Raw genomic sequence first — 13,006 nt, 5'->3', positions numbered from 1 at the left:
GAACGAAACAATGCCCCATAAAAATGTTTTCTAATAGAATCTGAGATGAAAATGACATATAAGGGCGATTATCTAATAATACCATTGCAAAATAAAACAAAATTACATCATTTGGGAGGAGTATAAATTGAAATACAAGAAAAAAGGAGAACTATTTACTATTGGAATGTATTTGGAAAGATGGACCCTAATGCAACCGGTATAATCACCATGCTGCGGTTCCACAGTACCCGCGTGCCAGCCAACTCCCAAAAAGATTGGATTTGTGAAAAACATAATGCAAACGAAAATGAGATACGTCCAAAGGAAATCATCCACGTGCACACATAATAAACAAAAAGTTATTAACAACGACGGAGTAGGGTATTAAAATAGGCAATTGGGAGCACACGTGAAAAAAAACGGGGGATGGCAGGGGCATGTTAAGAGGTCGCGTGGCGCAGAGGAGCATGAAGAGGGTGAAGTGGATTTGGGGGAGGGAAAGGAGCGAAGAGGGGAAGGGGAGCAGGGTGGGGCGGGCAAGACAGAAAGCCGACGAGGGGAAGGACGAGAGGACTTGAGGCTGCGTGTGCTACAGCCATATAACTAGGAGTGGCGCGCCCTCTCCTCCCTCTCTCTTGAGTCACACACACACCTCGTGGCACCCGTGACACCCTCGTCCAGTCGATGGAAGATGTCGCCACCACCGCGAATCCGGAGGCGCTACCCTCCTCGGCCCCATCACCACCGCCTGCCTCGGCACGGTCGAAACCCCTCCTAAATTTGTGTGCCTGATATTTTTATACCGTTCACCAGGCTAGTTTCAATATTAAACGTTTCCAATTTGACAGGTAATCCGGGCCGCATTTTTTACTCGCCACACATCTACCGCGCCGTATTTTAAATGTTTACATGCGGACGTAAGCAACTAACTCGTTCTCTCCGGGTCATAACCATTCAATCATGGGTATGGAATATATCATAAAAGAAAATCATTCAACAACCATCATTTTTTCGGAACAATTTTATAAGGTTTCTCTTACGAATTTCCTGAACTAACATTCAAGTACTCCATTCATGCATTACGCGAATGAACCCCATTGCAGTTAGTTTGAGCTTCCACGTCCTCTTTTTAGTGCCCGGTACGTATTAGGCGCCTCTCCCGTACGAGCGCACAACTGGAATAATAAACGGGTAAATAGGATTATGGTCTTTCCTACTTTCCACAGACGACGTCAGAACAGTAGGCTTATCCTCACTTCAGATTGGACATATAAATAGCATGATGTGGACCTTGTGCCTGGTGAATCGAAATTATTGATGTGGTCTTAGATGCACGCAACCATCAGCGGAAATAAATACAGGGTACTGAACTAATATTATTACTATTATTATTTAATTATTACTGAATTAATATGTACTCGTAATATTACTTTCGGCTGATTATAAAATAGGCATTCCGAACGTACATCGCATCTACGAGTAAGATAAAAAACTTCATGAGGAAATACAAATAGTGTAATATAAATAGCACTGACATATGATATATAAAAAACCATAAACACAGTATTCATAAACACATAATATTCAACCCGAGGGTCGGTTTTGGTAGGTGATGATAGAGTTCACCCAGTACTAAGCCCGACGGCGTGTGAAATCCACACATCAGGATAGGGGGGGGCCAGTTCCTTTCCGTGCCGGTTATGGTTTCCTAGGAAGACCTGGTACCCGAAAAATCACATAGCTTGGATGGAGCTGCAGGTTCCCAGAGAGGCTTGCCCGGGAATCGAACCCGGGCCCTCCGATCATTAGTCCAACGCTCTACACCTTAAATACCGCGACCCACATTATATATATAAATATAAATATATATATAAATATAAATATATATATATATATATGTATATATATATACATATATATAAATATATATATATATATACATACACACATATATATATATATATATATATATATATATATATATATATACACATTCAAACACGAAATCCCGCCAAACGGCGAATAAATACTCATATATACAGAAACATATATAAGGAAAAGGGATAGGAACACGTATAAAGGACGAACACAATAGAGGTGGGGAAGGCGGAATCGAACGGATCACAAGAGTAAAAATATCTCCTCAACCGGGACTCGAACACCGGATCTTTCCACTTGCCGGGCGGATGCTCTTAATCACTTGAGCTATCGAGGATATGTAATTTACCCTGAGATCCGTGGGTCTTATATGTCGCCAAGCGCCCCGATTCTTTAGCCAAGAGATGGCGTCAGGGGGCTGTTTCACCCACCAAAGGAGAAATAGACAATACACAAGAGGAAAGGAGAGTGGTTAGAATTCATACAACATCATACAGGAAAAGAACAGTGCGTTTCGTGGCACGCATAGCCAGAAGAAAGAGATGAGCCACATTGGCCAAATACACATTCAAACACGAAATCCCGCCAAACGGCGGATAAATACTCATATATACAGAAACATATATAAGGAAAAGGGATAGGAACACGTATAAAGGACGAACACAATAGAGGTGGGGAAGGCGGAATCGAACGGATCACAAGAGTAAATTTACCCTGAGATCCGTGGGTCTTATATGGCGCTTGGCGACATATAAGACCCACGGATCTCAGGGTAAATTACATATCCTCGATAGCTCAAGTGATTAAGAGCATCCGCCCGGCAAGTGGAAAGATCCGGTGTTCGAGTCCCGGTTGAGGAGATATTTTTACTCTTGTGATCCGTTCGATTCCGCCTTCCCCACCTCTATTGTGTTCGTCCTTTATACGTGTTCCTATCCCTTTTCCTTATATATGTTTCTGTATATATGAGTATATATATATATATATATATATATATATATATATATATATATATATATATATATATATATATATATATATATAATCTACCGAGTTGGACTCAGAAATCCACCAGGAAGATGTCAAATGTTTTAACGCATCTTTTATGACAAATGTCACCAAATTTTTTTCAATAGCGCATAAGAATGCTCTTCTTCCAAAACTTGTTTTTACAGCATAAGAAAATATGCACGATAGCAAAAGAATGCTTTTCACAATTTTTAATTGCCTTTTGAAAAAAATTCGTGGCAAACAACCAAAGTGGCTTGAAGGGAAAAATAGGCCGTTTAAAAGTAATTACTTGGTACATAGGGTAGTAAGCTCATATTGCGTAACATATGATACTCCGAGAATAATCATGGTGCTGGATAACAGGGAGATATGCCCCGAATAACAAAAAAAAACTGTTAAACACAGCGCCGGTAGCGCTAAAACGGCAACGCCGCTCCGTACACACGTCAAGCAAGCGCAGTACGCCTCGCCTCGTTTGAGCTCCCATTCTTCGCCATCTTTCGCATCTTCCTCGAGGACCCTCCTTCCCACCAACGCCTAACCCTTCAAAGCAGCCACGGGTTAGCTCCCGTGGACTCGACGAGGAGAGGTTTGGGAGGGAGAGGGAGGAGGCGAAGGAGACGAGACGAGGATGGATCGAGGAGGGGAGAGGGTGGGGAAGGCGGTAGATGGAAAATGACGCGCCCCCGGGGTTGAGGTGAGGGGTTACCGGGGGGGGGGAGACGTCGGAAGATAAGAGTTTAAAGGAGGAGATGAGCGGATGAGGGGGGGGAGAGGATGCGTGGCGAGGTGGATTCATGCAAAAGGATGGGAGTCGGAGGGGGGAAGGAGAGAAAGTGAGAGGAGTGGCGGGGTTGGGGTGTGTGGGAGGAGGAGGGGGTCTGGTGGAGGGGAAGGGGACAAGGGGGCAATGACGGGAGGTGAGGGCAACAAAAGAAGCGGGCGAGGGCGCTCCGGGAAGTGGTAGGGGAAGAAAGGAGAGGGGGGCTGCGGGTGGAGGATATGCGTGAAAAAGATCGCGTGGCCAAAAAGAGGTATGAAATGGACGAAGAGAAGTTAGGGAAGGAAGGTTAGGAGGTGCTGCGAAAAAAGGCCGAAACTGCTTACGTCCTAAAGGGAAGGGATGGTAATGAGGGCGAGAGATGAATGGGAGGAAATAGAAGAAAGTGGTACGGGACGTGAACGACGAAAGAGCGAGGGAAGGCAGTGGGGAAAGGGAATCAAAAACTATTGAACAGTACACGGAAGCTCCCTCTCTCCTCTTTCCAGCATTTATAACATGTGGCATTGAAAAACAAATGGGGCGTAGGTTTTAGAAAGTGGAAGGAAGAGACCCGGATACCCGACTATTAATTAATTTTTAAATTACCGATAACTGAACGATAGTCTGAAAAATGCAATGAGAGTAAAATACTCGTATGCATTCCGCTAGTAAGTGCGCATTCCTTTACCTTTCATAATAGGCAGCGAGAGCGAAAGAAACTGGAAAGACTATGGAAGAAAAATAGGAGAATTGAAGTCAGTGTTGTTCAGGAATCTGAATTTTTAGCATCCAATTTCGCTCCTGCCCCAGTATTAAAAGAAACAAAGCCATTGAAATAGCTTTTTACAGTTGATTGCACTTGAAGATCCTTGCTTAAGAAAGAAAATTGCTCAAGAATAATCCCAAGAATACCACACACATACTTATGAGAACAACAACCTCCACTTCGTAACCATCGCTCCGGTAGCCATAATGCCATTTCCACCAAGGTTGTAGGAATATTAAAAGATTTCTCAATTTTTACTCGAATTTCTCCCATAAAAAGTCTTCCGCTTGAGGACATCATCCACACCGTATGACAGGAACGAGTATTATATCTCACTACTGCAGAGTACATAGAATAGATCGGCAATCACGTCTCAAGATCGCAGATCAATAACTTAGTCGATATCTCTCATCGTAAGTTGACAACGGAGACTTCAACTCTTAGGCAAAAATCGATGGTTAACAATCCTCAAATTCGTGCCAATTATTTATCGCACGCTAATTATCTGAAGAGCATCCAAATAATAAAAATTTACAGATATCGGGGTGTTTGGGAGTAAGTATTGGAAATAACTGTTTGGCACTAACAATATTCGGTAATAATCGTACACTTCAAATAAAATAAATATACCAACACAACTATTAGATAACATTTTTGAGGTGGCCGGTGACGCAAAACAATCACTAGTGTATTCCTATCACTTAAAAGTGCGGTTAAGATGCACGCGGAGGATGCAGTGGGTTTGACATTTTCGAACCGCATATGTGGCGAAAATTAGCGGCGAAGAGAGGATGAGATTTAATTTTTTTCTTCGTTACGCTCCACGTCGAATCTTCTGCGAACATTTGCGAACCGTCCTAGGGAACATCGACTCCACGAATGAACGATATACAGAAATACCCAGCCGCCTGGAAAACTGTGACGGCTTCGCAGGGCACTGTGTGCATTTAGATGAGCATCTAAAAAGCAAGGCGTCCACTCAGTGCAGTCCACTTGAAATTCTCCAAATGGCTTATTAAAGGTAGAATGCGGGAGATAACAACGGGCTAGCTCGGCTCCGAGCGGGAGTTCTATTCTCGACCGGGAGAGGATTACATATTCCAAGCCGGGTGAGGGAGACGGCATTCGCCGAATCTCTAATTACAATTTAAACACCAGGGAATTACGGAGAATGAAATGAAAATAAAATGAACTCCCGGCACTTATAGAAAGTGACGGGAGAGGGGACGGAGCTGGGAGGGATAACCGGGATGAGGAGTGGTCCAGTGAGCGTACAAAGGGAAGAGAAGGGCAGAGGGGAGAGGGGCGGGGTGCGGTTGAGCGGGGCGTGGGGCAAGGGAAGAGAGAAAGGGAAAGTCAAGGGAGTGGTCAGGGGGAGGGAGGGAACGAGAGGGGGATGGAAAGAGAGAGAGAGGGTAGTTCCTGGGAGCCGAATGGAGGGAGGGGGTCAGAGGGGGAGGGAGGGCAACCGAGAGGGGTGAACGAACGGAGTTAAGAGCCGGGGAGTATGTGCAGCGGCGGGGGAACAGCTGAGCTACGCACATTACCATTTATTCGACCTTCCATTATCTCACAATACATCCTACCCGACGGAATGCGAACGCGTGGCCCTTGGTGAGAATGATTCCTCGACGCTACGTGCGAAAATGATCTCCATCTGCACAAAATTACCTCGGATGCCAGCGATCGTTTTGAGCTTGTATTATATTCGATAACCGAGCGAACAGTGATACTCCGATTGGCACCGGGTCACCAAGCATTAGAATGCTATCTCTACCAGCAGTAAGCGGAAGAATCAATCCGGAGGTTGGTCTCAAAGGTGAACTAAGACCTATGAAGTTCTACAGTTATGAAATTCGAACATATAAAGTAGAGGGGACGGGATTTGATTTTTCTGCCCGGCCCACGGTATCCTCAGGATGATCTATTTATGTGAAAATACAACTTCTTCTGTTTCAGATAGGCTTTACCTAAATTCACTCGGGATTGGAACCTGAGGCCCTCCAAAATCCCGATATACCCAACAAACAACCAAGAGCGTCCCCTTTATTTATTCTCAGGACACATAAACCATCAGATCCCTTATGACTACGTAAAAATATTATGTAACGTCCTAATGAAACCACACGGCTATTTCTGTTAGCGGTTCTCATGCCACTAGCTTGGGAGACATTTTAAGCCTCAAAGAGCAACATGATTGTTCTTTCCTTCCGAATAACGGCTCAACCGAGCGAGGGATGAATTGAAAAATGTTCACTACAGATTGGGAGCCACTACACACTACGAAAGCAATGAAAAAAAAAGATTGAAGGAATGAAAATGTGATGCCATTGAAGAATTATGACGATTAAATGAAATGTATGGACCACAAGAGAAGATGGCGAAGAGATTATGAAGGACGAGATGTGCGCATTTCAATGCTCAGGGACGAAATAAACAGTTATGGGAGAACTGCAGAAAAGAACCGTGAATGAAACAGAGGCACTGAAAGTTTTGAAGGCAAAAGGAATCACATCCAGCTGAAGGCATTCCCTGAGAGGAGGATGAAATGTAGTGATGCGGCAAACCAATCCACTGATTGCTCTAAGCTTCTACTAATGATTTCGCTTTCATGGAAATCAGTCATCAATTACGTTATCGCGTAGGTGCAACAGTTAATCTACTTCAACCAATGTGATCCGAATGTGATGAAATCTGATACGGCGGATCCCACCGTAGACTGTTTAGGTAATTAAATCCAGGATTCCTTTCCAACTGTAATGACAGTGATAGAGACGGCAGGCTCAAGAGAGAGAGAGTGAGGCAACGGGAGAGATTCCATTACGTGGAAATACAGAAGACCTTATACGCAAGACAAAATTAGCGAACTTCAGCCCGTGTAATTATTTTGAACTGGCACAGAGTCGGTAGTCTATTGAGTGAGTGTGAGATGAGGATACAGCAAATGCGCTGGAATGGATTCTGGACGGCACAAGGCTCCCTTTGCGCTGAAACTCTTATCGAGAAAGCATAATTTCGTGCAAAGGAGGGTGGAGGATGTGAGGAAAGAGCAATTGGGGCAGAGGAGGGAAGGTGGCGAGGAATAGATGAGGTAATAAAGGGACAGGACGCAGCCGGAGAGGGGTGCGAATTTAAGACTATGACTTAGGGTGAGAATGCCTGAGGGGGGGGGGGTATTATCTTCAGTGAAATGGACAGTGTCTCACGAACATATCGCATAGACTCACGAGTTGAGACATGATTCACTCATGGTCTTTGAAACCATTTTCTTATGATTTATCTTTTTGATAGTTACGAGGTGCGATTATAGATGCGGAGGAGTAATTTCTCTCTTCACCAACCCCCCCCCTCACGGATACGCGCGTACGAGAGGGAGAATACCAGGGATCGGAGGGACATTCGCGCTCACATGTCGGTCACGGTGAAAACTAGAGGTCACTGCCCCCGAGTCTTTACGCGAAATTGCAGCAGTTCATTCAAAAAATCTGACGATCTGTGCCGACTGGGTTTCCGGGACGGGTAAAACGCTCTCGGCGTCAAAAAACCAAAGGTCTAGCATTCGGGCTTCTTCGAGGAGAGGAGATGACGTGTTGTGGCGTAATGAATTTTCCGGAATTGAGTCTACGGAGCGGTGCGACACCCGCCGTCGGATACTCTTAAAAGATTTTTAAGGATTATAACAAGATTGCTACAACCTGAATTCACTCCATTCACTATCATACACTTTTCAAAGATTTACGCGGCGATAATTCCGATACTTCCAATTCAAACTTGAATAAAGAAAAGGTGGTGGAGAGGAAATTTGGCCAGCGTTAAAATATTAATGGTGACCAACGCGTAACAATCATATCAGTACTTCCGTAAGCACGGGAGTATCGAAGCTAGACTTTATCTAAGGGTAATATTCAACCGTTTATTAATTCATAAAAATTTCAAATAAATTTACTCACATATCTTCGCTCATCTGGGGCACTTATACTCAGCGGGTAATGTTTAAATTTGGATAACCTAAGATCTTCTATCTCTAAAATTCAGATTAAAAGCATCCTTTTGCGGGTCCTATTGAAAGAAATGCCAGATCAGACAAGATCTGGGTGCCTTATCAACATTCTGTGGAACGTTGCTGTGATAGGTGAATTACCTGCTAGCACTAATGCCACTGTAGGGAATTCAAATGTATGGATATAGAAACACTATACAATATCTCCGCAGCATATGCAACCCAATACCATTTTGTAACCACTTTCTGCAATGACACTTTTCCCTCGAAATAATTTTTCAAATAATTAATACAAGACTAGATAGTTAGAATTTGTTGCTATGTCATTTTCTCTCGCTTGCGATGAGAGACCATTACAAATGTCATCAAATTAGTAATAGAAGCTCTAATTTTTAGCAAATTTTCTTCATGACACACTTTTTTGTAACCACTAATTACAGTCTGTCTCGAATTAAGTGAGAATTAATTCAGAAAAAAATACTAAGGCTCAAGTAGGTTTTTAAGTACCCTTTATGGCATTCAACTCGTATGGTTGTCTATCTCTTCCTAAATTGTCCTAAAGCTTTAGAAATTCAAATTGTGGCTATGGCATAACCAGTGCGGATACACCCACCATTACTCTCACCTGTTTCTTGTATAATATCATATCATTGAAGATTCGTTTCTTCGAGGACCCGAAAGCATCATTTCAGGGCACGCCAACGATTCATCCGTGCCTCCAACTCTTCTATGGCTAATACTGAATACGCAACTGATCCAATTCTGTCGAATACCGACGCTGATCCAATTCTTTCGACATTCTCCATACTCGCATGAGCTTCGTAAAACTCCCGCCCACTGTATCCGAATGAATCCCTCAACGCAATGGCATATGACCCTTCTCCAATGACATACAAATACTTCGAAGGCTGGAAAATACCCGAACGATAAGGTGTAGGGTGCGCGCGCGCGCGGAGCGAACGGAGGAGGGATGGAAGCGAGACAAGAGGGATGAAAAGACCGGGAAGTATGATCGAACGAGCAAAACGGAGAGAGAGGCAAACGATTCCATTTCAGGAAGGAATCGAAACCGCTCTTACGTTTCAATGCACGCTGGGAAAGAAATCACAGAGGGCACACACAAAGGACGACGACAGATTAAAGGAAAGTCCATGAATGGGAAGAAAAAACCCACTTTAAGACACGAGATGGTTGTTCGGTAATAATCCTCAGGAGGAAGACGGAGCGTCTCGACTTCGAGATTCGCTATTGGCTTACGCCTTCGAGTACAAGTAGAAGAGATAACACGGAAAGGGATGACGACAAATATAGGCTCTCCTTCGTCTTTGACGACAAAGTGGATAACCAAATTTTCCATTCCGAGGGCAATAGTTAACATCTACTGCGCTATAAAACTTTATTTTTGTCATTTATAGCATCACTGGCAATTGAAGAGTTATTTTTCCGCGCCCCATTGAGAAATTCATGCATCAAAAGAGAAAAATAAAAGCTTGGGAAGTAATCTTTGAGAAAGGAGACAGACAGAACTAGAATTCTTTATGTGCCAGATACAGCCTGTACATCACTGCGTAGTAGCTTTTTTCGACAGTTCACGGAAATAAGACGGCCAAATACGGAATGGCAGCCATCAACCCTGAAGACGATGCACGAGTCGGGCATCGAAACGTCGGCCAATATGGAACCCTTGACCCGGTGGAAGACCCGAGAATCCTTCACGAATCAAATACGCCGGGAAAGCACCAGATCTTAGTTCACGGAAGATAATTTATAAGGTACCAAATACGGATTCAACGAATAAGTTCCGATACCAAGGATATCGATCGATCACAAACAAATAAGGTATTGTTAGAGCCTCTCAGTAAAGTTGAAGAATAATACGCAGTAAACTTTATTGAGCTCCACAAGGTTGCTGTGATGCTCAATCAGTTATACCGTCCATTCTTCAACGTATGCAGCCGTTTCTACACGCCACGCCTACGACCGTTTATTTCTTGCGATACAGATCAATTTCCAGAAACAGAAGAGTTATAATTATTACCACTAGACTAGTTAATTTGAAAGTTAATGAGATAGGTATGTGCCAGAGTAGAGCTCATCTCGCACTAAACCCTATGTGAAATTCACCGATCAGCTCCTTTCTATGTGTCGCTTGCGATTTCCCAGAGAGACCTGGTACTCGATAAATCACACATCTTGGGTGTCAGGGTGGGGAAGTTTAGAGGTGCCATCCGGCATTGAATGCTGGCCCTCAGGTCTGTAGCCCAATATCTAAATATAAAATATGTTAGCTACCGGGGCCGTTTACATAAATATGACACAAGATAATTTAAAAAATATATTAGTTCTTAAGCAGGAAACTATGTCATAGAGAACAATCATTGATTACAACATTAACAATATGGAATCAACATAAGGGCCATTACTACGGTTGATATATAAAGATTATTAAAAAAATGAAATCGATACAAAAAAATATATAGAAACTTACCAAACGATGACGCCATGTAATCAAAACACGTATTGTAATTTACATTAAATAAATAAATTGACAGTAAAAAGTGTGCGCTTCATTTATACAATAATGTTCCACCATGCTACACGACTGATTTAATTTAAAGACAATAAAAGTTCATGCTATTGTTTTTCGATGGCTAAATCTAAAATTATGGCCTTTGAAAAACAACAAAGCTTGAGTTGAAAAACGAGACAGCGCATCGCCTCCTTGGAAAGAAATGGCGAACCGAGGCATAGGCTGAATTGATTAGCAACACTCCAGCGAGGTGTGCACCAATCATTTCTCACATACGACCTAAACCAAAGTATTGCCGTAAGCATATTGCCCGCGTTCGTTTCATCGGAAGTAACCAACGGGGGATCGTTTAAAAAAATTATATACTATATATACATGAGAAATAATTAAAACCCAGAGAATTGGAGAGAGAGATGGCAATGGGAGAGGATTTCTGTGCAAAGAGGAAGAAGACTGAGAGGAGGTAAGGAGGCAAGAGAGATGGCAGAAGGGAAGAAAGACCGGGGAAGTGGGGGGTCGGTCGCGGTGGAAGGTGAGGGCGAGGAGAGGAGAGAGGCGAGGAGAGGAGGGGAGAAGGATGATAGTGAAGGGGTCGGGGAGGATTGGGGAGGGGGATGGAGGGAGAGGGCACAGGGGGGAGGGGCCGGGAGCGAGAGGGAAACGTGGCGAGGGAGGGGCCCGGGGGCCCCCCCTTGGATCGATACTCGAGTAGGAGAGACCCATCCCCGGGGCAGAGAGTGAGCAGGATGAGGCAGGGGGCCAAGGGAGGGTGGGGGTACACGGTCGGAGTGGAGGGAAGGGAGTAGGAATTTTTTTTTGAGAGGGCGAGAGGAGGCCTCTGTGGAAGACTTAGGCGTGGAACGGGAGGAGAGCGAGAAAGGACCATAGACAGAGGGAAGAGGCACGAGGAATGTGCGTGCGTGTGTAGCGTGTGCCTTGGCTCGAACACCGAACGATGAATTAGTGATCGCGTACATCCCCCCCCCCCCCGGGTCCCCATCCCGGGAAGGTAGCATATTTCTCCCGTCCGGGATTGGAGATCCGGGGAGGGAGGAAGGGATTGGGTCGGTGGTGTGGTCGGGCAAAAAAACGCGAAATATGATATATACGAATCCGATGTGAGCCATATTTCTTGCTCCTCGAACACGCCAAAATAATGATTTCCAGGGCAGCGGCGACGACTTACGAGAGCTGCGTCTCGGTAAACTGTGGGAAGGCGGGCGCCCTAGGTGAGCGCATAACTCCTGAGGAAACGGTAGGCACAAGTATGGGATTTACGCGTGGCTGATATTACGATATACTGCCGGCGCGAATGCAATAATCCGAGCAGGTCAATGCTGAGCATCCACGAATAGAGTTAAAACCCCGAGTTTACAACTACAACACATTTTTGTCGGTTGAGAGAGGTAGCTTATTCTTTGGGGTGGTTCCACTGCTCACGCGAGATACTGGTGTAATCAGGGTATATAACAGGGATTGAGGAGAGAAATGATTACGGAGAAACCCGGCATCAGCATATCAAAACATTATGGCGAAAAAGAACCAAAGGATTAAGTACTGCAATTCAATATCTCCCTCCTCGACAAACTAGCAGGGAATTGAATGAAAATCAAGATTCCGCAATGCTCGGGATTCGAACCTTGGCCTACGGATACTTATACATTGGCTACGTAAACCAGTAAAAATAAGTTAGCAGAAGTCATCATGATGCACAAATATATGTCAGTAATACAGATAATTTACTGTAGTTAAATTTGAAGGGTCAGTGGTGCCTATCTGACGCAGGCTTGCGATAAGAAAATATTATTACTTCTACCAAGATATTTACATCAAACCGCCACAACGGCGTGTGGCAGAGGGAGTTAGTACACCCCGAATGCGAGTAATTATCGATTGACGCGCCGTAAATCATGATCCCTCACACCGATCGGTTCTGAAATTTTATATTAAAGATCACACATGTGGTGTCAAGCTTTTCTACCGATCAGAAGCAAAGGGTGATAGAGCATTACTTTGCATTTCTAACACCGTGACTGATTGACAAAAAAAATTGTTGTATTTTCGGCCTTTCTAGGG

The 13,006-nt window shown here is 44.0% G+C and overlaps 1 protein-coding gene across 2 annotated transcripts in view; it reads right to left on the bottom strand.

The window, feature by feature from the left end:
- orb2 (cytoplasmic polyadenylation element-binding protein orb2) overlaps positions 1 to 13,006 on the bottom strand; it is a 513,070-nt gene that overhangs the window by 328,968 nt on the left and 171,096 nt on the right. The window lies entirely within an intron of this gene.

The sequence above is a fragment of the Hetaerina americana genome, unplaced genomic scaffold, assembly GCF_022747635.1.
Source record: "Hetaerina americana unplaced genomic scaffold, ioHetAmer1.1.p SCAF_5, whole genome shotgun sequence".
NCBI lineage: Eukaryota > Metazoa > Arthropoda > Insecta > Odonata > Calopterygidae > Hetaerina > Hetaerina americana.
The sequence above is the reverse complement of the archived record's forward strand: the minus strand, read 5'-3'. Positions and strand labels throughout refer to the sequence as shown.